Source organism: Chrysemys picta, chromosome 2 (genome assembly GCF_011386835.1).
Source record: "Chrysemys picta bellii isolate R12L10 chromosome 2, ASM1138683v2, whole genome shotgun sequence".
Classification (NCBI taxonomy): domain Eukaryota; kingdom Metazoa; phylum Chordata; order Testudines; family Emydidae; genus Chrysemys; species Chrysemys picta.
This window is the reverse complement of record NC_088792.1, coordinates 31164128-31186738: the sequence shown is the minus strand read 5'-3', so window position 1 is coordinate 31186738 and position 22611 is coordinate 31164128.

The window sequence follows — 22611 nt, the reverse complement described above, 5'->3', positions numbered from 1 at the left end:
TGTCCTGAAGATGGCGCCACCGAGCAGGGAGCAATGCAGGTCCCAGGGCAGCAGCAGAGATGATGGACCAGACACCACGCATCGAGGGCGCTCCGCAGCGGTCGAGAGCTAATTCCCGTCACAGTACCCTAGAAAAAACAATGTGATTTACTACATTTAACAGACTTTAAATTAATACCACACAGAACAGCATTGGTATTAGAAAAATATGAGTATTTCAGTGACTCACCAAGAACACAGAGGCCTCCAACTACTTGGAGAAGAAATGAACCAAACCATTTGAAGAATGTGTGTGTGAGCTTTGTACAGGAAGCAACATCGATCCATGGATAAGGCAATGCATTAAAACTCAAGTGATGTGGATTCTAGTCCCAGTTCTGCCGCTCATTCACTGTTTGATCTTTTCCAAGTCAATTCACTTCTTTGTACTTAAGTTTCCACTTCTGTAAAATAGAGATGATACTTAATATACTTCGTAAATCTCTTTTTAGATCCATGGATAAAAGGCACTATATAAGAACTAATTATTAGTATTCATATTATTATCATTATTATTTATCTCTGACTGCTAGAGGTTTGAAAAAGCTTGCAATATATTTGCATATGCTCTGGCTTGCTTCTACAGATATTACCAATGTGTAGTAGTACAGTGCTATGTATCAAATCTTCCCCAATACATTATACCGAGTATTTATCTCTTCAGTGTGTATTTTTTACCAGTGAACCCAAAACATTACTATAAACACTTTTCTCAAGATCTATATTAATATATTCATCTTATTTTTGCAGTACAATTTTGCAGATCTTAGCCTTTTCTATACCTTTGAACTTTTTGCACACATGAATTCCACTAGCAATTGTCTACCCCCAATATTTTCTGGAAAGGATGCTTTCGACACAATACATAGAGTAACTGGTGCCTTGTAAAGCGATAAATCAATGTCTTGGTCATATGCAGTTGTGGCAAATTACCCCTTTGCTTATGCTGATCAGAGAGTCAGTAAACTGACAAGTTCATTTTAGCCATGTCCCTTTACCCAAATACTCCCTCTGTGCTGGTAAAGAGGCTTTTGCGGTAATACAGCATTATTGTCACAGAGATGGGACTTGGAGGTGAGAAGACTTTTGCAGCATTATGCAACAAACATATAGTCTCATTACTTAATCATATGTAAATCTGGCATATTATATAGGAATGGGAATGTTATCTTAATTCTTAAGAGAGGGCGGGGAGAATCAAGACTCTATGTATCAATGGGAGGGATCCCTGTCAAACATTTCAAAACTTACTTTTCAAAATAAATTCAAAACATTGTTAAATGGGTGTTATTTTTGCTGATGACCATAATGGTTTAATTGGAGTGGTTGTTTATTTACATAAAGATCTTTACATTTTCCTTTGCATATTCAAAACACAATGCTGGTGATACGTGTCCACAATAACACTGTTTCATGAATAATATTGTACTATAGGGTTTTTTTTACAGGATAACTTGCAAGTAAATGATTCAAAAAAGAGTCATTGTGCATTCAACCTTAACTTTTGTATTTCCGGAATTTTGAATGTTTAAATGAGCAAACTTCACATACATTAATTTTAAGCTTTCATGTAGACTAAAATATTCAAACTTGGTGCCTGATTTTCAGATGTGCTGAGTACTCATAGGTCCAGCCGAGGTAATTATGAACTGTAGATGCTTGGTACTTCCGCATATCAAGCCTTTTATGACTAAAGGTAGGCTCCTAAATCAATATTTAGGCACAAAAAAAGGAGTAGTTTTGCTTTCTGAGGTGTTGGCCACCCACAGCTCAGAGATTAATTTAATTTCTGAGCCTAACTTTAAGTACATACACTTGAAAATATTTACCCCTAATTTCTTAGTATTTTTTTAAATAAATAAAAAAGCAAGAAAAATTTTTTGGTTTTGTAGTTAACCGTCCCCAGTCAGCAAAGGCTAATTGGTGTCTGTCTGTGTCATTAATAAACTGTGTATGTACAACCTTAACAAGCACTATTTGACTAAAGGTTGACTAACAAATTATGAATGTAGTGCATTATCATTATCAATTTTAATTTGTTATATTTTTAAAAACCAGTGTATTCATTTCCCTCAGTTATGGCTTGAGTTTTATTGAGATATACAAAACATACCAAGTTTGAAACAAATTGGTTTGGTTTTACAGTTATGAACATTTAATTTCAGCAAGTTTAACTAGCCACAAACATATATACAATACATCTTTCTTTATGGAACACATTCTGGCTTCGTTGAGTCTCACAGTGAAGGATCAGCTGGAACTCCTCAGCCTAACCTAGCTCTGTTGTCATGAACACTTGAAATCCTCTGCAGGGAAGGGAGGGTACATATAATATTTTGAGATTACAGGGTGGTGGCAACATTGCAGCTAGACCACATGCTAGGGGCCTTTGGAGATGACATCAGGGAGGTCTTATGCATGTGTAGAATGTCCATGGAGGTTGGTTTCCCTGTCTGATGTTGGAGATCCTTAAAGGAGCACAAGAATCAAAACAGCAGATGGCAGACTAAGGGCTATGTAACACACTTCAGTCTGTAAATGAAAGTTAAGAAACTGCAAAAGCTGATGGGACCACAAGAGAACTACATCTGCACTATATCACAGGGAAATCGCTCAGTCAAACGTATTTCCGTTTATCTGTTACTATGGTATCTAGGTGCTTTTAGGCATATTAGCTGTGTATAAAATATATAAGTACACTGTGGAAATATATTAGACTAATATGACAATGGGAAGGGAAGTTTTATGAAGGCCATAAGTATAACTGGGTTCAAAAAACAATTAGATAAACTCCTGGAGGATTGGTCCATCAATGGCTATTAGCCAAGATGGTCAGAGATACAACCCCATGATCTGGGTGTCCCTAGCCTCTGATTGTCAGAACCTAAGGATGGACAACAGGGGATTAATCACTTGATGACTGCCTGTTCTGTTCATTCCTCTGAAGCACCTGGCATTGGCCACTGTTGGGAGACAGGATATTGAGCTTGATGGACCATTGTTCTCACTCAGTATAGCCATTCTTATATGCTTCTTAACTGGTCTTGATGGACACTTATTTTAGCTTCCTTGTTTCCTGGTAGATGGGGACATAACAATATTAAAATTTTTAGATGTAGGAGAGAATGAACAGATAATAATTTCTTCTGTTTGAGATTGAAGAGTTATTAGAAAAAAAGACTTCACTTTGCAGATCATGTGGCAGATCTGAAAGATATGTGCCAAGCAGAAACTCTTGCAGCACTCTTACTAGAACACAGCAGAACCCTTGGTAAATACAAATGTAATAGTGAAAGAATATATTAATCAAAAAATTCTGAGTTCATTGAAACTTCGTATTATAAAGACAGAATACAATTTCTGATCACCAAAAGTCTGAGAAAACTTTCCTAATTCATCTGTACATGTGATTTTTAATTTTTTTTGCTGTATTAAAAATGCAATGTATCCTGCAAAGAGTGGTCAATGGAAAAAAAAAACTATTTCTCTCTGAGGGTTTAAAAAATCCTGCCTCACACAGATATGTAAGGTTCCCTGCCCTATTAAATGATAGTCTCCTTTAAGGTTCCTGTCTGCCTAGAACCAAGCCTAATCAGTACCTAAGAATTTTGCTCAAACTTTTTAAAAAATTCATCTTTGAGCAGAGATCAAATTTCAGGCCTAGTGATGAGTGGTTTGGAAAGTTGTAAATTTGTGAAAACAAGGTCTATCATGGAAATGATTTTAACCATAATACACCACTCACTACTAATTAGTGGAAAATATTTAGATGAGCTGTTGCATAGTTTCTGAGAGAAGAACCATTATTAGTTACATGTGATCAGTTGTCACTTCTGATTAGAGGCAACTATCGTTATGCTAGATACATATTCTCAATGTGCAAATATGGTTTATATAAAGAAATATTATTTAACTATACATCAGCAGATAAACATTCGAGATTAGAAATTTAATGAGTAAGATATATGATTATTCTGTTCCTGGATCCTAGCTTAAAATTTGTGCATGTTTCCATAAGGTTATGACAAACAGAATTTTCAACAAGTTACTTTCTCCTTCTTTTGCATTCCCCAATGAAATAGAAGATTTATCAGACACAGAAAGACGTCTGTTAACAAATCAGTTGAAAAATCTGAATGAGATGCAACAAGCACAGACTCTTATTCTGGTAGAAGCAGGACAAAACATTGGTAAGTGGAAAGTTAATCATTTAGAGTTCTAGTAAGCAATTATGAGTTCTCTGAAGACTTTGGTGTCTTGCCCTAAGTGGAGCTAAAATTATATATCTTTCTTTCCCACAAAACTTGAACTCCTGCCACTGACTACCTTATAATATCCCAGAGTGCAGAAGATGCAGAAACTGCTTTACTGTTGAAGATGACTCATAAAAATTACAGACTAATGATTGAATTTAGGATATTCCAAAGCAAAATTTGAAATCTTGAGGAAAAGCCCTCAGAATTAGTTTGTCTAAGATAAAATTCTACATGATTGCCTACCATAGAAACTATGAACTTCCTTCCTTTTTATGTATGTATAGTGCCAAAGGGGTCTAAGTTCTTCACAGAATGGGGTCCCTGTTAAAAATGTACTTTCCAAAACCGAAATAGGCCGAAACCAAGTGCACCCAGATTGCAATAAACAGTCTTCTACTATTGAGTTAATAATAGTGTAGTGTAATAAGATTAGATTGTTCCAGAGGTTGAAGATGATTCTTTCAAACTCCTGCCGACCAGGACTGCTTTAACAAGTAAGTCTAGGTGCTAGATCATATTGTAGTCAAACTGTGTGCCCTTATCATTTTAGTTCACCTTGTACCACATAATGATTTAAACATCAGGTTTGAAACATTTAGATTACAGATTCAAATGGCAGTAACATAGACTCATCCCTTCATCTCTCTGAAGTTTAGATAAATTGAATTTTCATTGAGTTTACTGTGTGTACATCTTCTACATAAGAATTTTTTAAAGTAAAATGAGGTCCTGTATGCTTTGTGTAGCTATTAATGGTCTCATAGCACTTATCATAATACAACAGAACACTCATAATCAAAATTGACCAGAAGTGAACAGCCTTTTATCTCCATTAACATGCATTATCAATTTAAGAGAAAACATATTTTTTAATAGTAGACACAGACACCAATATGTGATTGAACAGGACCTTGGAGACAGAAATGAGCTTGGATGATCGGGTGACTTTATTAGCCACTGACCTTCACTAAAGCAGCATGGACTAAAGAATAGTGGTCACTATCAGATGATGCCATGAAGTCTGAAGATTGTTATTATTTGTATTATGTTATTCTCCAAATGTCCTGTCGCAGAGTGACTAGTCCCTTTAAGGGGAGATAGGGCCAGCTACAGCTGTGCCATAATTAACTAGATGCTTCCCAGCCTGAGGGGATGGGACTAAGGAAGGTCAGGTGAAAGCATAATGGTCACCTGGGCCTTATAAAAGGCTTGAGTGAGCTCAGTCTGTGGTTGGAACCACAGGCAGGCTGGCTGGCTGGCTGGCTGGCTGGCTGGCTGGCTCGCTCGCTCGCTCCTGTAGAAGGCCAGGGACTCCAGGGAAATCAGCCTGGGGGCCCAGTGCTCTATACCAGAGCAGGGGAGGAGACAAGGAATAGAGCCTAGTAGCAGCTGAGAATGGCATTCCAGGGAAACTACCTGGGGGGTTGAGTGCTCTATGCCAGAGTCAGAAATATTCTAAAAGGTAGCCTAAAAAGGAGCTAGGAACAGGTCCTAGAGGATAGGCTGAAGGGAATCCCTAAAGAGCTAAAGAACCTTTTAATTTGTTAGGACTTTGGCTTTTGCTACCAGGCAAGGGGTTAAGTTTGTTTATGAGTTGGCAGGAAGGATAGGCCACTCTCCAGTACAGACCAGTGTGTGGAGAGCTGAGGAGGCCCATCTTAGGGAAGGGAACTGGGGAAGGAATCACCACTAGTGCCACACTCAGCTAGCAAGAGTACTTGGGGGGCAGCCAGGCTCTCTGACAGGTCACAATCAGACTGGAGCCCCTTTGTACTGGATGTTGTACAACAAACCCTTAATTAAAAGAAATCCCTTCCTATAGAGCTAGTAGTCCAAGGTCTAGATTCAGCAAAGTATGTAAGTATGTGCTAAGCATATGAATATTCCTGTTGAAGTATTTGTGGCTATTTGTGCTTAAAGTTAAGCATGTGCTCGAGTGCTTTGCTGTATCAGTGCCTAAATTAAACTGGCATAACAAAGGAAGAGTGTGGGGTAGGTAGAATGAAAGTAACATTGACAGGCAAAAGGGGCCATTACTAATGCAAAATTTGAATTTGAGTCTCTCATATTTTTAAAGAGACAAATAACTAAGATGTTAATGATGTCAGTAATCCTTGCTGGCCATCTGTCTGGCCATTACTGGAACCTAGACAAGACCATAGTTTCAATTTCATAGTGTTTAAGGCCATCAGATCCATCCAGTCTGACCTCCTGACCACACACAGACTAGTGGGACAGAGGCAAAAAGTTGACATGCTTATCCATTTCTGAAAGATCTCTTCCTGACTTGTCTACTAATATTGGTCAAATAGAAATTGTAGAACCCAAGTTCCTAAAATGGATTCAGCCTTTGGTTTGCCAAACACTCAAGTCACAGCATTGCTCAGCTAGTGCTGGTCAAAAATTTTGCATTGGAGTGATTTTCTGACAAAAAATGCCCTTTCCACCAAACCAAAATTTTCCACAAGAAAATTTCAGCTTTGCTGACAAATTTCAACTTTCAATCCAGGAAAATCTAAACAGCTTGCTGGCTGCCCATCTGGAAGGCTTTTGTCAATCTGTTTGCCTCTCCTTTATCTCTGAGGATGGACATGTCTAGATCTATTTCACATCTGAAATTGACAAGAGCCTTCCAGGTGAGCAACCTGGAAGCCTAAAAATTCAGTTTCAGTTCTCCCCAAATGAATTTTTTATGTAAATAACTCTCCATGAATATCTTTGCATTTTCAGTATTTTGCCTCAAACTGCCTTTGCAGAAAGGGATTCCCTTTTCTTGGCCAGCTCTATGATCAACCTTTCTAATAATCTCACAGTAGCCATTGAAGGTGCACAACTGCCATAGCTGTGTGCCAGAATACGTACCACCATGGCAAGCTGTAAAGACCCTCCCTTTCCAAAGGAAGCATCCCCCAAAGATGGGTAGAAAATAAATTGGGAATTTAAAGAATATTGCCACAACTGCAATAGTTCTGCTCCTGCCATCCATCATACAGGGAAGTAGGGAGCCAAATATACTCAGTCAGTACAAATGAAGCTGGGTGAATTAGTTCACACTAAGCTAGTACATTTTAAGAGAAAAATTAGGGAAAACCCAAGAAATAAAACTTCTTCCCTCTGTTGCACCCTCCTATTCCTATGCTACTCTGTAGCCCCCAGTATAATTTAGACAGCTCTGAAAGTCTGTCTGTTATCTTTCTATGTCCCCTAGCTTTCCTTGGGCCACAGCACTGCTGGGAATCTCTACAGGTCTGTGTATTGCATCTCCATTTATGGCATGCCTCTCCTGCCTTCACCCTCACCCCTGGCATGCCCGTACACTGGGCTTGCAATGGGGTCTTCCCCAGTTTCTGAACCAGGGGACTCTTCCTCTGGCCAGATATGCAGAGCTCCTTTTTACCACTCTGTCTTTTTACCCAGCCAGTGTAAAGGGGATGAGTTGGGGTGAGGAGCTCACCTAAGATCTCTTATCCCCACAGGTTTAATTGGGGGGAAAAAGGTTGTGGCACTCTTCCAGGCTCTGTCCACAAAATAAATACTTACCACTTGAGATGCCATAGTGGAAGCCACTCTCAGTAAATTGTGCAGATGGTCAAAACAATCATGTATGCTGTTTGGGCTCCATGAGATTTGCCCCCTTTCATGGGATCTGAATATCTCTCTGGGTTGTGATGAGCTCCTGGGGCTTGGCTCCTCCTCTTTGGAGCTTAAATATGCCTTCCTCTTCAAGTGCTGATATATTTAAGGTAGTTATTTTTATTGAAGATAAAATTTCAATATTTTCAATATTAAATATCTTGTGTGTCTTTCTAGCGAAACCTACTAGAAATTGTTTACATTCTTTCTCTATTGGACGGTGTCTCAGAATAAATTTTTGTCTCTACGCAGGGAAGACAATAGATGACCTTTCAGACAATAGAAAAAGTTTGCTTGCAAGTATAGCATCAAATACAGAAGTTCTGCAACGTATGGTGGCTGTTGAAGCTGGTCAACCAAGCAGTAGCACTGGTAAATGCATTATAAATGTAGAGAGCCATACTTTCTTTCTTTTATTCACTGTAGCACACAAGAAAAGTCACTGCTCTGTGCAGCTCACAATCTGAACACACAGGTAGATGGAGGTTAGGGAAAATTAACTGAAACATCAATAGTTGACTTAATTCACTATAAACATAGCAACAGAAATTTGTCTTTAGGAGGAATTTAAATGTGGACAGGTTAGGTGCTTTAAGGGTAAGCTCATGGAAGTCATACCACACACAGGTGGCCATGTAGAGGAAGACACTGTATGACAAACTGCAAACAGGTGAGAAAGGCTAGGAGCATTAGCAGAACACAGATGATGAAAACAGCATGAACTTTAAAGGGAGAGAATAAGTAGGGAGGGTCAGAGTTGTGGAGAAGTTTGAGTGTGGTAACAAGGGGTAAAATTTTGCAAAGTGACTAAGTCACTCAGGCTCATAAATCCCATTAAAAGTGGGCTTAGGCTCCTAAATGACCTAGGCACTTTTGAAAATGGGACTTAGGACACTAAGTCACTTAGGCATTTTTGAAAATTGTACTCGAAGCTTAAATTTGATGTGATAAAAGCTAGGAATCAAGTGGAGTAATTCAAATGGGGGAGGAGGACTAGCGGAGGCATCTATATGATCAAATCAATGGGCAAGAAAAATGAATTTAGAAACTGCATTTTGTATAGACTGAAGGGAGGCATTGTGTGTGTTTGGGTGACAAGAGAGTGGCAAGTGGCAATAGAAATTTGGCTGTGGGGTGGAAAGGAAAGAAAAGATCTTGGAGATGTTGTGAAAGAAGAGGAAGCAAAATTTGTATATGATCTGGATGTGTGGGGCGGGGTAGAGGGAGGAATAAAAAATAGTCCTGAGATTGTGAGCCTGGGTGACAAGAAGGATCGTGGTGTTGTCAGTAATGCTAGACAAGTGAGGGTATAGAATGTATGGGAAGTATATCTATTTTGCCCAAGTTTAGTTTAGATCAGCTGTTCTCAAACTGTGGGTTGCGACCCTGTTTTAATGGGGTTGCCAGAGCTGGCGTTAGACTGACTGGGGCCTGGGACCGAAGCCCAATCCCCACTGCCCGGGTCCAAAGTCAATGCCTGAGGTTGTCAGCCCTGAGTGGCAGGGCTCAAGTTACAGGCCCCCACCTGGGGCTGAAGCCCTAGGGCTCTGGCCCCCCACCCGGGGCAGTGGGCTCGGGTGGGCTCAGGCTTCAGTCCCCCCTCCTGGGATTGTATAGTAATTTTTGTTGTCAGAATGGGGTCACGGTGCAATGAAGTTTGAGAACCCCTGGTTTAGATGATGACAAAACCACCAAAAGAAGTTGAGAAACTGAGTTATGTGATAGGATAGGAGGAGCCAATTTAGTGATGCAGTGGTTGAATTTGAGAGTCATCAGCATAGAGTTTATAGCCTAAAATGGATTAGTTGATGAGATTGCCCAGAGACAGGGTGTAAACTGAGAAGAGGAAGCTGGGAGAGAATAGAAGGACCTACCAAAAGATAGACTGATAGAAAAGAGAGTTAGGAGAAGAACCAGAAGAGGACAATATCTCAAAAGCTTAGTGTGTATATGTCATCAAGAAGGAGATGATCAACAGTATAAAAATGGTACAGTCAAGAAGGATGAAGATGTAGGAGGTGAAATATGATGAAATTCTTCATACATTGAGGGCTTCAGTCATCTTCAGTGGTAAGTCCAGGGTTGATCCTATATTCTTTACTCAGCTAAAACTCAGTAGCAGTTCTCCGTGGCTATGTGGAGATTGATTGAGCCATATTCAATAGGAGTTTTGCCTGAATAGGAAGTGCAGAATTAAGCCTTTATAACAAAGATCCAGTCAGCAAAATATAGTGTTTACATGAGTCTCTAAGGGGAGAATTCTAAACAAATGAGGAGTTGAAGGCAATACCTCTTTTGTTTCCCCTATAGGGAAGTGACCATACGCTAAAGGAAAGTGCTGTCCTGACATTGAAAAAGGATGTTGTAGGCAGACTGATTTGCTGCTGTGTATTCTTTAAAGGAAACATGTTTGTTTTAAATGGTTGGCATTATTTAATTATTAAGCATTTTCAGTGTCAGAAGCATGATGGTCCAAATATGCTTCACCAGTCTACTTCTGATCAATGTTTGCCATAGCAGAACGCTATTATAATAAACATGTAAAAGTTTCGGCAGGCAGGAAACTATTTCCTTTATTTGTCAAAATATATTTAGAGAATTCTTAATACATATACTTTTTTACCTTATAGACCACTATAGTTTATAGAATTTTTTTCTGTAATCTAAATGATCTTTTTAGACAATTTTGGGCATCCATTGTACCTTAAATATAGTTACTGTATTTATTACAGAAATTCAACAGCCACTTTTCAGTGTTGATTATCTTGACTATTTCATGTTTCCAGGAAAGCCTTGAAATGTTTTTGCTATTTAATGCATTAAAATTTTCCTCTTTCTGTAGAGAACAAAGAATATGAGCCAAGAGAGCAAAGAAGGATGATGGCTGCAAGTCTCAAAGCAAATCTACATGACCTGCAGCAAGCACAAGCTCTTGCAGCAGGCCAAGTAGGAAAATACAAGACCTGATGGTGAATAGTGACTTAATAGCCTATACACCTCTACCCCGATATAACACAAATTCGAATATAACGCGGTAAAGCAGTGCTCTGGGGGGGGCGGGGCTGCGCACTCCGGTGGATCAAAGCAAGTTCGATATAACGCGGTTTCACCTATAACATGGTAAGATTTTTTTGCTCCCGAGGACAGCGTAATATCGGGGTAGAGGTGTATGTACAATTAGCAAAAAATGACAAGTTCTTTAGGGATTCCATGAAATTTCATTAATTTGTGAAACAAAAATATGAATGATCTATGGGGATTTCTCATTCTGCTTTTATGTACTCAGTGTAGAAGAGATCTATATAGCTGTTGGTTGTAAAGGTGGGTGTGGGAATAAATTAGTACATTACTTATTCATGTAGAGTGAATGAGGAGGATGTGTTCTAGGTGATCTGGACATTGTGGAAGAGAACGTGCTTCAAGATTCTTTTGTCCTATCCAGGGGCTTGTGCAGAGCTGGAAAAGAATCTGGAAGCTGCCCCAAATCCCTCCCTAACCAGAACACACTGCAGCAGATGATGTTGGCCATAACAGACAGTCTGTTTCACTAGAGTTTGAACTGAGGATCTATTAGTCCCTGGGTGTGGATATCTCTTGTCCACAAGCATGTATCCTCAAGGAGTGTCTCTAATGCAGAAAGAGGCAGAGCCCAAGATTTGAAGGATCTAGAGAGGGAAACTTCTTTATCACTGTGTGATTCAGAAGAAGAAAAGTAGTACTCTTCCTGAAAAAGCAGAGCAGTACTGGTCAGTGTCATGGTGGGTTTTTTTTGTTGTTTTTTGGTTTTTTTTGAAGGTGCATAGCCCTAAGTAGTAGCTGGAGGTGGTGCTGATGGTAGTACTGATGCCAGAGCTGTTGTGGCACCCAAGTCAGATTTGATGTACTCTGTATCAGTGCTGTGTGCTGAAGGAGAGATGAATCTGGCATAGGAGATCTTTGGCCATCAGAAATGCCTGTAGGAGAAAGTACCTCCACACACACAGCTGAAGATGATGCCACTGAGATCGATGGTATCAGAGTCAACAAGGCAAAAGATACCAGTGTCAACAAAGTCAGTATTGAATTTGATGGTACTGCAGTGGATGATACAGAAGATGTTGGTTTGAACAGTGCAAATGATGTCACTACTGGAGTAAACAGCACCACCTCATGTGGTACCAGGGAATGGCACTCCATGAGCTGCACTGTTGCTTTGCTACTAGAGGACTTTCTGTGTCTGTCTGAGCTATGATGGGTAGAGTCTTCTGAGGGGACGAGGTACCCTTCAGGGGTCTCAACTCATTCTTCTTAACTTGAGTAGAAGACATCTTGGGCAATTTTGAAGAAGACCTAGAGATTAGGTGAGAGCTCTCCCTTCCATGAGCCTTTTTTTGAAGAGGCAGAAGAAGCTGGCAGGACACTCTTTGTTGAAGAGTGTTCTGTTTCTTCACGTGCAATGTAGCCCAGTTCAGAACGAGGATGCATTGTCTTTTCTAGAAAGTGTTCCCTTTAATATATGGAGATATACCTATCTCATAGAACTGGAAGGGACCCTGAAAGGTCATCAAGTCCAGTCCCCTGCCTTCACTGGCAGGACGAAGTACTGATTTTGCCCTAAATGGCCCCCTCAAGGATTGAACTCACAACCCTGGGTTTAGCAGGCCAATGCTCAAACCACTGAGCTATCCCTCCCCCATCCCTTCAGGCAAATCTACCAGAATTTGCAAGCCTTGGACAGGAAGGACTTCAAATATTGCATTTCTCCTTTAAATGTCATCACCATATCAGAACAGGCAGTGGGAATGCCCATCATTAAAGGGCATTGCTGCCTAGCAGGTCAGACATTGTTTAAATCTTGGAGACTTCTGAATAGCTAATGGCAGAGACAACTCCAAGGAGCAAAGTAAAAAAGGAGGATCACTGTTAAAAAGGAAACTAAAACTTAATACCTAACTATACTTATCTATTAATATTATAGTCTATTTACAATAAATTGAAAAATTGCTAACTGAGAGAACTGTAATTCGAAGAAATATGGGGCACTCCAGCTTGCAGAACAGGCAGTGAAAATTAATTGAGATGGACTCAGTATCTCTGTCTTGTATGGGAGTCATACAGGGCTCATGCACTTCCCACAATGGTACTCCTAGAAAAAGTCTCTAACTTAGAGCAGGGGGTGTGTATATGTGCAATCACTTGAAAAACAGCAGTTACTTCACAAATAAGTAACTGTCCCCACCCCCCCTAAAATAATGATCATTTGTAGGGAGCCTAGATCACACTGTACTTACTGCAAAGGGATGAAAGACTCAAATGTGTGTGTTTCTCTGACTTTATATGAATATGCACAAAGGCAGAATTGAGAATCCTGGAGATATTGCAAAATTACAGGTAAGTAATCTTCCTTTATAGTTATAGAAAATAATGGATACATTCTGCATTTTCCCTAGGTATAGTTTTGGAGCTGCCCAGTGTTGTGGGTTAGTCTGGCTCAATCTGGTATCTCTCATCAGTTATGACTTGAATTCAACAAGATCTAGTCTTTGTATAACCTTGTCTAGCAGGACTGTTTTGCTAGGTTGAGGGCCCTGTGCAAGGAAAAGAGACCCACAGTAGAGTGAGCAGTATGTGTTTTGTTGGTGGTGGAGAAACCTAAGGAGGGGCAGCTACTGTGTATGTTTTTGGCAGACAGCCACAAATCTACAAAGGAGTAGACACTATCATAGGAGAAAATACCCACCGAGTTGCTTGATAGTTTAGAAGTGAGTTAGTGTAAATGGGTTGCTTATTTCAGTAGAGTGGTTGAAGAGGATATGTTGTGGGTTGATCTGTATGTTGTAGGAGGAAACTAGCTCAGAGACTACCTTATTCTGCACTAGTCCTAGTGCAGAGCTAGTATTGAGCTGGTGGGTTCCCTGACAGCTCTTTCCTCTGGTATCCTACCAGCACTCTGCTGGGTAGATCTTGGCCATAGCAGAACATCTTGTCCACTAACACTTAAATATGGATATACTAAAAGAAAGTTGATACTGTTCCAAGTTTGTACTTATGAGAGGTTCATAGATTCTAAGGCCAGAAAGGATCACTGTTATCATCTAGTCTGACCTCCTGCATAACACAGGTCATAGAACTCCCTCAAAATAATTCCTGTTTGAACAAGAGCTTTTAGAACATCTAATATTTATTTTAAAATTGGCACTGATGGAGAATCTAGACTGTAATCAAGTCACTCCCTTACACTTCTCTTTGTTAAGCTAAATAGATTGAGCTCTTTTGAGTTTCTCAGTCTAAGGCATGTTTTCCAATCATTTAATCAATTTATCTATCTTCTTGAATTGTGGACATCCAAGCTGGACAAAGCATGTCAGTAGTGGTCACACTAGTGCCAAATACAGACTTTATATAACCTTCCTACTCCTATTTCAGATTCCTGTGTTTACGATCCAAGGATTGCATTAGCCATTTTGTCCACAGCATCATACTCGGAGTTCATGTTCAGCTGACTATCCACCATGACCCCCAAATCTTTTTTTTCTTTTTTGAGTCACTACTTCCCAGGATCAGGTCTTCCATTGTGTAAACTTGGTCTACATTCTTTGCTCCTACATGTATATATTTGCATTTGCATATTTTAAAACACATTGTTTGTGCCCAGGTTACCAACAGATCCAGATTACTCAGTATCAGTGACCTGTCCTCTTCCTTATTTACCATTTCATCAATTTTTGTATCACCTGCAAACTTTATCAGTGATGATTTTGTTTTTTTCCAGGTCATTGATAAAAATGTTAAATAGCGTAGTTCTGAGAACTGATCCCTGCAGTATCAGCTATTTGTACATGCTAGCTAAAGCTTGCTTGGTTAGCTATGCGTGCTGCAATCAGACCTCTGACTGCAGTGTAGACATATCCTAAATAGTCTACCAATCCACAATACAATTCCACACCCATTCTATGATGATTTCCCCTACATAATTACAGTTTGAGACCTGTCAGCCACTTATAAATCAATTTAGTGTGTGCCATATTTAAGTGCACTACCTTTCTAATAGCTACCTACTACCTTCTGTCATGTAACTGTGCTCAGAACAGCAGTGCCATTAGAACTCAGCTCAACTGCCCCCACTTCCTCCAGGCTGAAGCATCACAAGCCTTTCCAATCAATTTCACCACCTGAAGTTCCCATTATTCCATGGCTATCAATGCTCCTACCTCTCAACTGGGAAGTGGCTTTAAAACTTCACCTCTCTCTGGTGCCTCTAGCCAGGGAGAGGATGATCCTGTTCTCCTCAGTTGCTGCTGCTTTGCTGCTCCAGGTTGGGAGAAGCTCGAGGGCCAGAGACACCTGAATGCAAGGGACAACAAGGACATTGTGTGACCAGGGAATGTGGGGTCTGAAGGAAAACTGAGCGGGGGGCGGGGAGGGGGGATAGAGTAAAAGAAGTAGCAAAAGGGAGAATGTGAAGGGTAGTATGCTGAGAAGAAAGATGACAAACATTGTGGGGTTGATCTGAAACAAACTATGCGGAGTAGATAGCGAGAATGTGTGTGGGGCAGATGACTTGGCTGGACTGACATAAAGATGGGCGGAACAGGAAGGATTGGAGAGCAATAGAAGAGGGGGATGGAGAGTATGGAAGCACCCCTACTCCACAGCTTACAAGAGGGTAAGTGGACTCTCTTCTCCAAGTAGCCAGTGTCATGACCAGGATGTGGGCAGTCTTACCTAGTGATCAGAACAGGAGTAAGCCTGGGTCAGATACAAGGAGGTCAGAGACAGACCAGAGGGTAAACCAGGAGTCAAGTGTCAGAAGGCAGGCAGACTCAGGTTACCAGGAGACCAGTAGGAGCAGGTATTGTAGAAGTCCTGAACAGAGAGAACCCAGTGGTGTGGCAACATCTTGTTCCTGTGCTTCGCTTAAGTAGAGGCTGTGGAACAATCAGGAACCCCACGGTTCCACCAATCAAATCTCAGGACTGAAGTCCTCTATTAAGAGTTCAGCTGCTATTCTAGCACCTGTTAGCAGGCTACTGAGCGGCAGGTTAGGGCTGCCTAGGGCTTACGAGCCCTGTGGACTGAGATCTGAGACCTGGTGTGGAGCCTCACATTTTTACTTGTCCATTTAAGCTTAACTATTGAATCTGAAATGATCACACACAAATTGGGGATGGACAGACGGCAGATGAAAAATGATGTGATTATTATATTATAATATGATTTGTAAGCCAATCTCATGGTTTTTTTTTAAGATTTGCTCCATGAATATTGAATGCTTCTTGTTGGCACTAATGCTTCACTTGTCCTTTCTCATAGTGGTCATAGTAGTCTTGGGCCAACAAACTTGCTATTGCTTCTTACAGAAGAGCTTTCCCTATTGTATACCATGGGAATTTTGTCAGACCCTAAGCCTGCCTCAGTAGCAACTTGGAATGTTCATTATCAGTGGAGTTTACTTTTCAGTTTCCTCCTCTCCCTACTCTTAAAAGATATTGTATTATGAATTGGTAGACTATTTAGGATATGTCTACACTGCAGTCAGTGTGATTGCAGCATGTATAGATAACCAAGTAAGCTTTAGCTAGCATGTACAAATAGCTGTGAAGCCACACAGCAGGAAGGACTTCAGTGTGCTGTCAAGTACTATACAAGTAAGTACCAAGGGTCCTAGGTGGACTTGTATAGCTTGCACTGAATCCCATACTTCACTGCTAGTGGTACTAGTGCTAGTTAGATTAAAGCTAGTTTAGATTTGTCTACGTGTGCTGCAATCACATCTCTGATTGCAGAATAGACATACCCTTAGATCAGTTATTATTGATATACAATGAACACTTTTCAGTTTAATAGTCTTATTTCATGTCATTCAGACTGAAAAGGAAACATTTAAATTCACTCTCTATTGATGACTCAACTGTTCACCTTTATAGAGAAAGATATAAATGAACTATCAGAAAAGAGAAGATTTCTGCTTTCCAGTCTGAAATCAAATTTGAAAGATCTGCAAGAAGCAGAGGCGCTTGCTGCTAGCCAACCAAGCAGTATGAATGGTAAGTAGAGAGTTACAGCTCGATCCTACTTCTTTACCTGAATAAAACTCAGTAGCAGCTTTGTATGGCTAAGTGTGGATTCATTGAGCCGTACTCAGGCATTTCGCCTGAGTTAGGGATACAGGATTAGGCCTTTATTAACATTAAGATCTATCATCAAAAATTAGTTCTGGGAGTTCTCCATTTGAATACCTCTTATAAATTGCTAAGAGATTTCAAGACAACATCTGTGTTATTTTCCATATGTAGTAGGGAGCACATATTAAAGGAAAGTGCTGCTCTCACACTGGCAAAAGATATACATAGCTTGCTTGCCATTCTGAATGCTTGAAGTGGAAACAGGTTTGTTCTTCTTCGAGTGATTGTTCATGTGCATTCCAAGCAGGTGTGTGCGCGCCGCGTGCACGCCAGCCGGAAGATTTTCCCATAGCAGCGTCCGTAGGGTCGGCTCCGGCGCCCCCTGGAGTGGTGCCTTTATAGCGCTGTATATAGGGGCCAGCCGACCCCTCACCGCCTCAGTTCCTTCTTACCGCTGGTGATGGCTAGCTGGAACTTCTCTTGCTCTTTAGCAATCATGGCAGTGTTCTATAGTTCTTGTACATAGTTTATTAGTTAGTAGTTAGTGTTACTGTTAGATAGTTAGGTCAGTTGGGGGGATTTTCCCCAACTTTTCGTCGCCCCGCTGGGGCATGCCAGGGTCCCCAGGGTTTAAACTCTGTCGGGACTGCAGGAAGTTTATGCCAAAAAGTGATCTGCACTCTTCCTGCTTGCGGTGCCTCGGGGAGACCCATCAAAGGGACAGGTGTCCTATTTGCAGGGCTTTTCACCCCAGGACTCTCAAGGATAGAGAGCAGAGACTTAAAGTCCTCCTAATGGAGGTGGCACTGCGGCCGCAATTGGATCCCGGACCTTCAGAGCCGGCACCCAGTACTTCATCCTCGGTGCGCAGTGCCCCGGCACCGGAGATAGGTCGTGAGGCCAGGGCCCCAAGACCCCGGCACCGCAGAGAGTCGGCGCATAAGAAATCGTCTTCGACAAGACGCCGCTCTCCTTCGCCGGTGCCAGCTAAAAAGAACAGGCCGCGGACCGAACAATCTCCCCACGGGGACTCTAAAGGTCGGGCGCAGTCCACGATTGTTACGGGGCAACCCGCGCCGCAGACCCATCCGGCCATCCCATTGACTCCCGCCCCGGAGAGGGCAAGGTCGAGTCCGGAACGCCATAGATCCCCGAACATTATGGAGGAGGTCCGCCTCCCATCGACGCCTGAGGCGTTCGAGGCCGCCTCAGATCTCTTGAACCTTCTGGTGCCGGCAACCTCCGGCTGCCGCCGGGCCCCAGTATCACTCTAAGGGTAAACCGGCGATGCGCTCACCGCACTCTCCACGCGGCGCCACAGTAGCGGCACCGACGTGAGCACCGCAGCCGGCGACTGTGGGTACCGCTCCTCCGATGTTCTCCTATTCAGAGACTTCTGACTCGGAGGCAGACTCCTACCGTTCTAACAGATCGAGGAGCAGATCGACCTCGCGTAGGAGTGCCCAACCATACCCGCCACAGTGGCATCAGCAGCGAGAGTGGCAACCACCTCCACAGTGGCCGTTCTGGACGCCATGGGCCTACCATCAGTCGGTGGGTCAGGCGTACGGGCCCCGCTCACGAACCGCTTCCGTCTCCTCAGCGTCTGGGGCACCGCCGCTAATGCCACCGCCACCGGCACCGCCATCTGACAGGAGTGTGCCACAAGGCATTACGGCACCACCAGGTCAAACAGCAGCACCGACAGGGGCTTTGCTTCCTTCAGCGCAGGCACCGCCCAGCACTCCTCGGCGTTCGGTGGCGACCCCGGTACCGGCCGCAGTGCCGCATCTTGAGCCCGCACCGGCCGCGCAGCCGGAGTACCATGTGCTGCAGGCCCTTACACAGGGAGACATGCTAGATGAAGGGCAGCTACATGGAACATCTTCCTCTTCATCTCCGGATGAGGCAGTAGCGGGAACTTCTGCTGCTCCGGCTTTAGAGACTAATAGACTCCTCCAACAGCTCCTTACTCGGGCAGCCCAGAGCCTCTCGATACAGATGAAACAGATCGAGGTGGACACCAATCCTGTAATTGATATCCTGGCCCCGTCGGGCCCATCTAGGGTGGCCCTACCCCTCATAAAAACCATTGCGGACACAACCCGCACTTTGTGGTAAACTCCAGCCTCATTGGCCCCTACAGCCAAAAAGACTGAGAGGCGGTATTTTGTCCCAACCAAGGGCTATGAACATCTTTACATGCACCCCCCGCCGGACTCTCTGGTGGTGGATGTGGCCAACCAGAGGGAGTGACAAGGTTTTCAGGGATCCACCCCTAAAAATAGAGAGGCTAAAAAGTTGGACCTCTTCGGACATAAGGTCTATTCAACGGGGGGCCTACAGTTGCGTATTGCCAATCAGAAGGCCATAGTGAGCCGGTATGGACACAACACGTGCTCGGCTTCATCTAGGTTTACGGACCTCCTCCCACAGGATTCTCGGCTCTTGTCGAGGAAGGCAGATTAATTACTCGAGCTTCCCTTCAGGCAGCCTTGGATGCAGCCGATTCGGCCTTGTGCACTTTGGCTACTGGTCTTGTCATGAGGCACGGAGCCTGGCTTCAAGTTTCCGGCCTTCCTCATGAAGTCCAACAGACTATACAGGACTTACCTTTCGAAGGGCCCATAGACGGACAAACGGTTCCATAGCCTAAAGGACTCGCGGACCACCCTCCGTTCTTTAGGCCTACACACCCCTGTTACTCAGCGTAGGCAGTTTAGGCCGCCACAGGCCCCATGTCCATATCAACCTCAAAATCGAGGTGATGCCGTGCGCAGGAGACTACGGACTGGCAGGAGGAGGCAACAATAGCAGCCCTTCTGACAGTCTTCTGCCCAACCAAGGCCTCCGCAGGGGCCTACGCCACCATTTTGAGGGTTCGGTCAAGGACGGCCTACCGGACAGATCTCTGGATCCTCCCAACCTTACATTTTCATCACGTCTGTCCCCCTTCTATCGTGCGTGGGCCCGGATCACGTCAGACGCTTGGGTGCTTCACACGGTAGAGGAGGGATATTCCAGTTTTCCTCCCTCCCGCCCCACTAGCCCCCCTCCCCGTCCCTCTTCAGGGACCCCTCTCACGAGCAACTTCTCCTTCAAGAAGTTCAGTCCCTCCTTACAGCAGGGGCAGTGGAGGAGGTGCCTCCAGAACTACGGGGCAAGGGCTTCTATTCTCGATATTTCCTAATACCGAAAGCGAAAGGGGGCCTCAGACCTATTCTGGACTTGCGGCGTCTCAACAAGTTTGTCAAGAAGCTCAAGTTCCGCATGGTCTCCCTATCCTCCATCATTCCTTCCCTGGATCCAGGAGACTGGTATGCCGCCCTCGACTTAAAGGATGCATACTTCCATATCGCAATAATCCCTCGCCACAGGCGTTACCTCAGGTTTCTCGTCGGCGACGTTAATCTACAGTTCACGGTCCTACCCTTCGGTCTATCAGCAGCCCCAAGGGTCTTCACGAAGTGCATGGCAGTCGTGGCAGCCTTCCTCCGCAGGCAAGGGATCCAGGTATTCCCTTACCTGGACGATTGGCTCATCAAGGGCAGGACCAAGGCACTCGCGGAGGCTCAGGTGGTCTTCATCAGGCACACCTTCAGCTCCCTCGGCCTCTTACTCAATGAGGCCAAGTCCACTCTTTCTCCAACACAAATAATCGAATTCATAGGAGCACTTCTGGACTCGACACAAGCCAGGGCATATCTCCCAGAGGCCAGATTCCGAACTTTGTCCAACATCATTCTCGGCCTCCAAAGTTACCCTACCACCACAGTAAGAAGCTGCCTCAAATTACTAGGGTACATGGCAGCATGTACCTATGTCGTCAGACACGCTAGGCTCAGACTGCGCCCTCTCCAATCTTGGTTGGCAGGGGTTTATCGGCCAGTCAGGGACTCCCTAGACTGAGTGGTGACGTTACCTCGTCCGGTGTTGGTCTCCCTCCAATGGTGGCTCGACCCACGGGTGGTCTGCGTGGGGGTCCCTTTCCTCAAACCAGAGCCCTCCCTGACTCTGGTAACAGACGCGTCGGATCAGGGATGGGGTGCACATCTGGGCCACCTCCGGACCCAAGGTCTTTGGTCAAGGGAGGATCTTTCATCGCACATCAATATCAGGGAATTGCGAGCGGAACGCCTCGCATGCATGGCATTCAAGTCCCAGCTCGCGGGCAAGTGCGTTTCTGTCCTCACAGACAATACTCCAACGATGTTTTATATCAACAAACAGGGTGGTGCTTGCTCCTCTCCCCTTTGCCAGGAGGTCCAAGCATTATGGAACTTTTGCGTACAGAACATAATTCACCTGATAGCATCCTACCTCCCCGGCACACACAACGTGCTCGCGGACACTCTCAGCCGCTCGTTCCAGGGTCACGAGTGGTCTGTCTGCTGGGATGTAGTTCTCTCAATTTTCCGACTGTGGGGTCATCCCCAGGTGGACTTGTTTGCTTCCAACGAGAACAGGAAGTGTCGTCAATTCTGCTCCCTCATGGGACGCAGTCAGGGATCCCTATCAGACGCGTTCTTCCTCTCTTGGGCAGACGGGCTTCTATACGCCTTCCCCCCGATTCCCTTGATTCACAGGGTGATCCTCAAGGCCCGCAGAGATCATGCTCGACTCATCCTCATAGCTCCTGCGTGGCCACACCAGCATTGGTACACGTCTCTCCTACACATGTCTACGAGGGTTCCGCTCAGGTTGCCCCTACTACCGGACTTGATCACGCAGGATCGCGGTCGCCTCCTTCACCCGAACCTGGAGTCGCTCCACCTCACAGCTTGGATGCTCCATGACTAAACCCACTGGAGTTACAATGCTCCCATCAGGTCAGACAGGTCCTGTTGGGCAGCAGGAAGCCGTCGACAAGGTCTACGTATTTGGCCAAGGGGAAGCGCTTCTCCCTCTGGGTTACACAGCACGGTCAGGGCCCCTTGCTTGCCACGATCCCTCTCATCTTGGACTATTTGCTACATCTGAGACACCTGGGACTAACTCTCTCATCGATTCGAGTCCCCCTTGCTGCAATCTCCGCATTCCACCCTGGAGAGGGGGGACCTCAGTGTTTGCAAATCCACTTGTTGGACGGTTCCTTAAGGGTCTTGACAGATTGTTCCCACATCTCCGTCAACCTGTCCCTGCTTGGGACCTCAATTTGGTCCTGTCTGTCCTCACGGGGGCCCCGTTCGAGCCGCTGGCTTCATGCTCGCTGTTATACCGCTCATATAAGGTCGCGTTCTTGGTGGCTATCACATCAGCACGGAGGGTATCGGAACTCAGAGCTCGACATCTGAGCCTCCATACACCGTCTTCCACAAGGACAAGGTCCAACTCAGGCCACATCCTGCGTTCCTACCTAAGGTGGTTTCCCCGTTTCACATGGGTCAAGACATTTTTCTCCCTGTGTTTTATCCAAAACCGCACTCCTCAGCTAAGGAGCGCAGGCTGCATTCTCTGGATGTTCACAGGGCTCTCGCGTTTTATATAGAAAAGACAAGACCCTTCAGGAAGTCAACCCAACTTTTCATAGCTGTGGCTGACAGTAGGAAGGGGCTCCCGGTCACGTCACAGAGGATCTC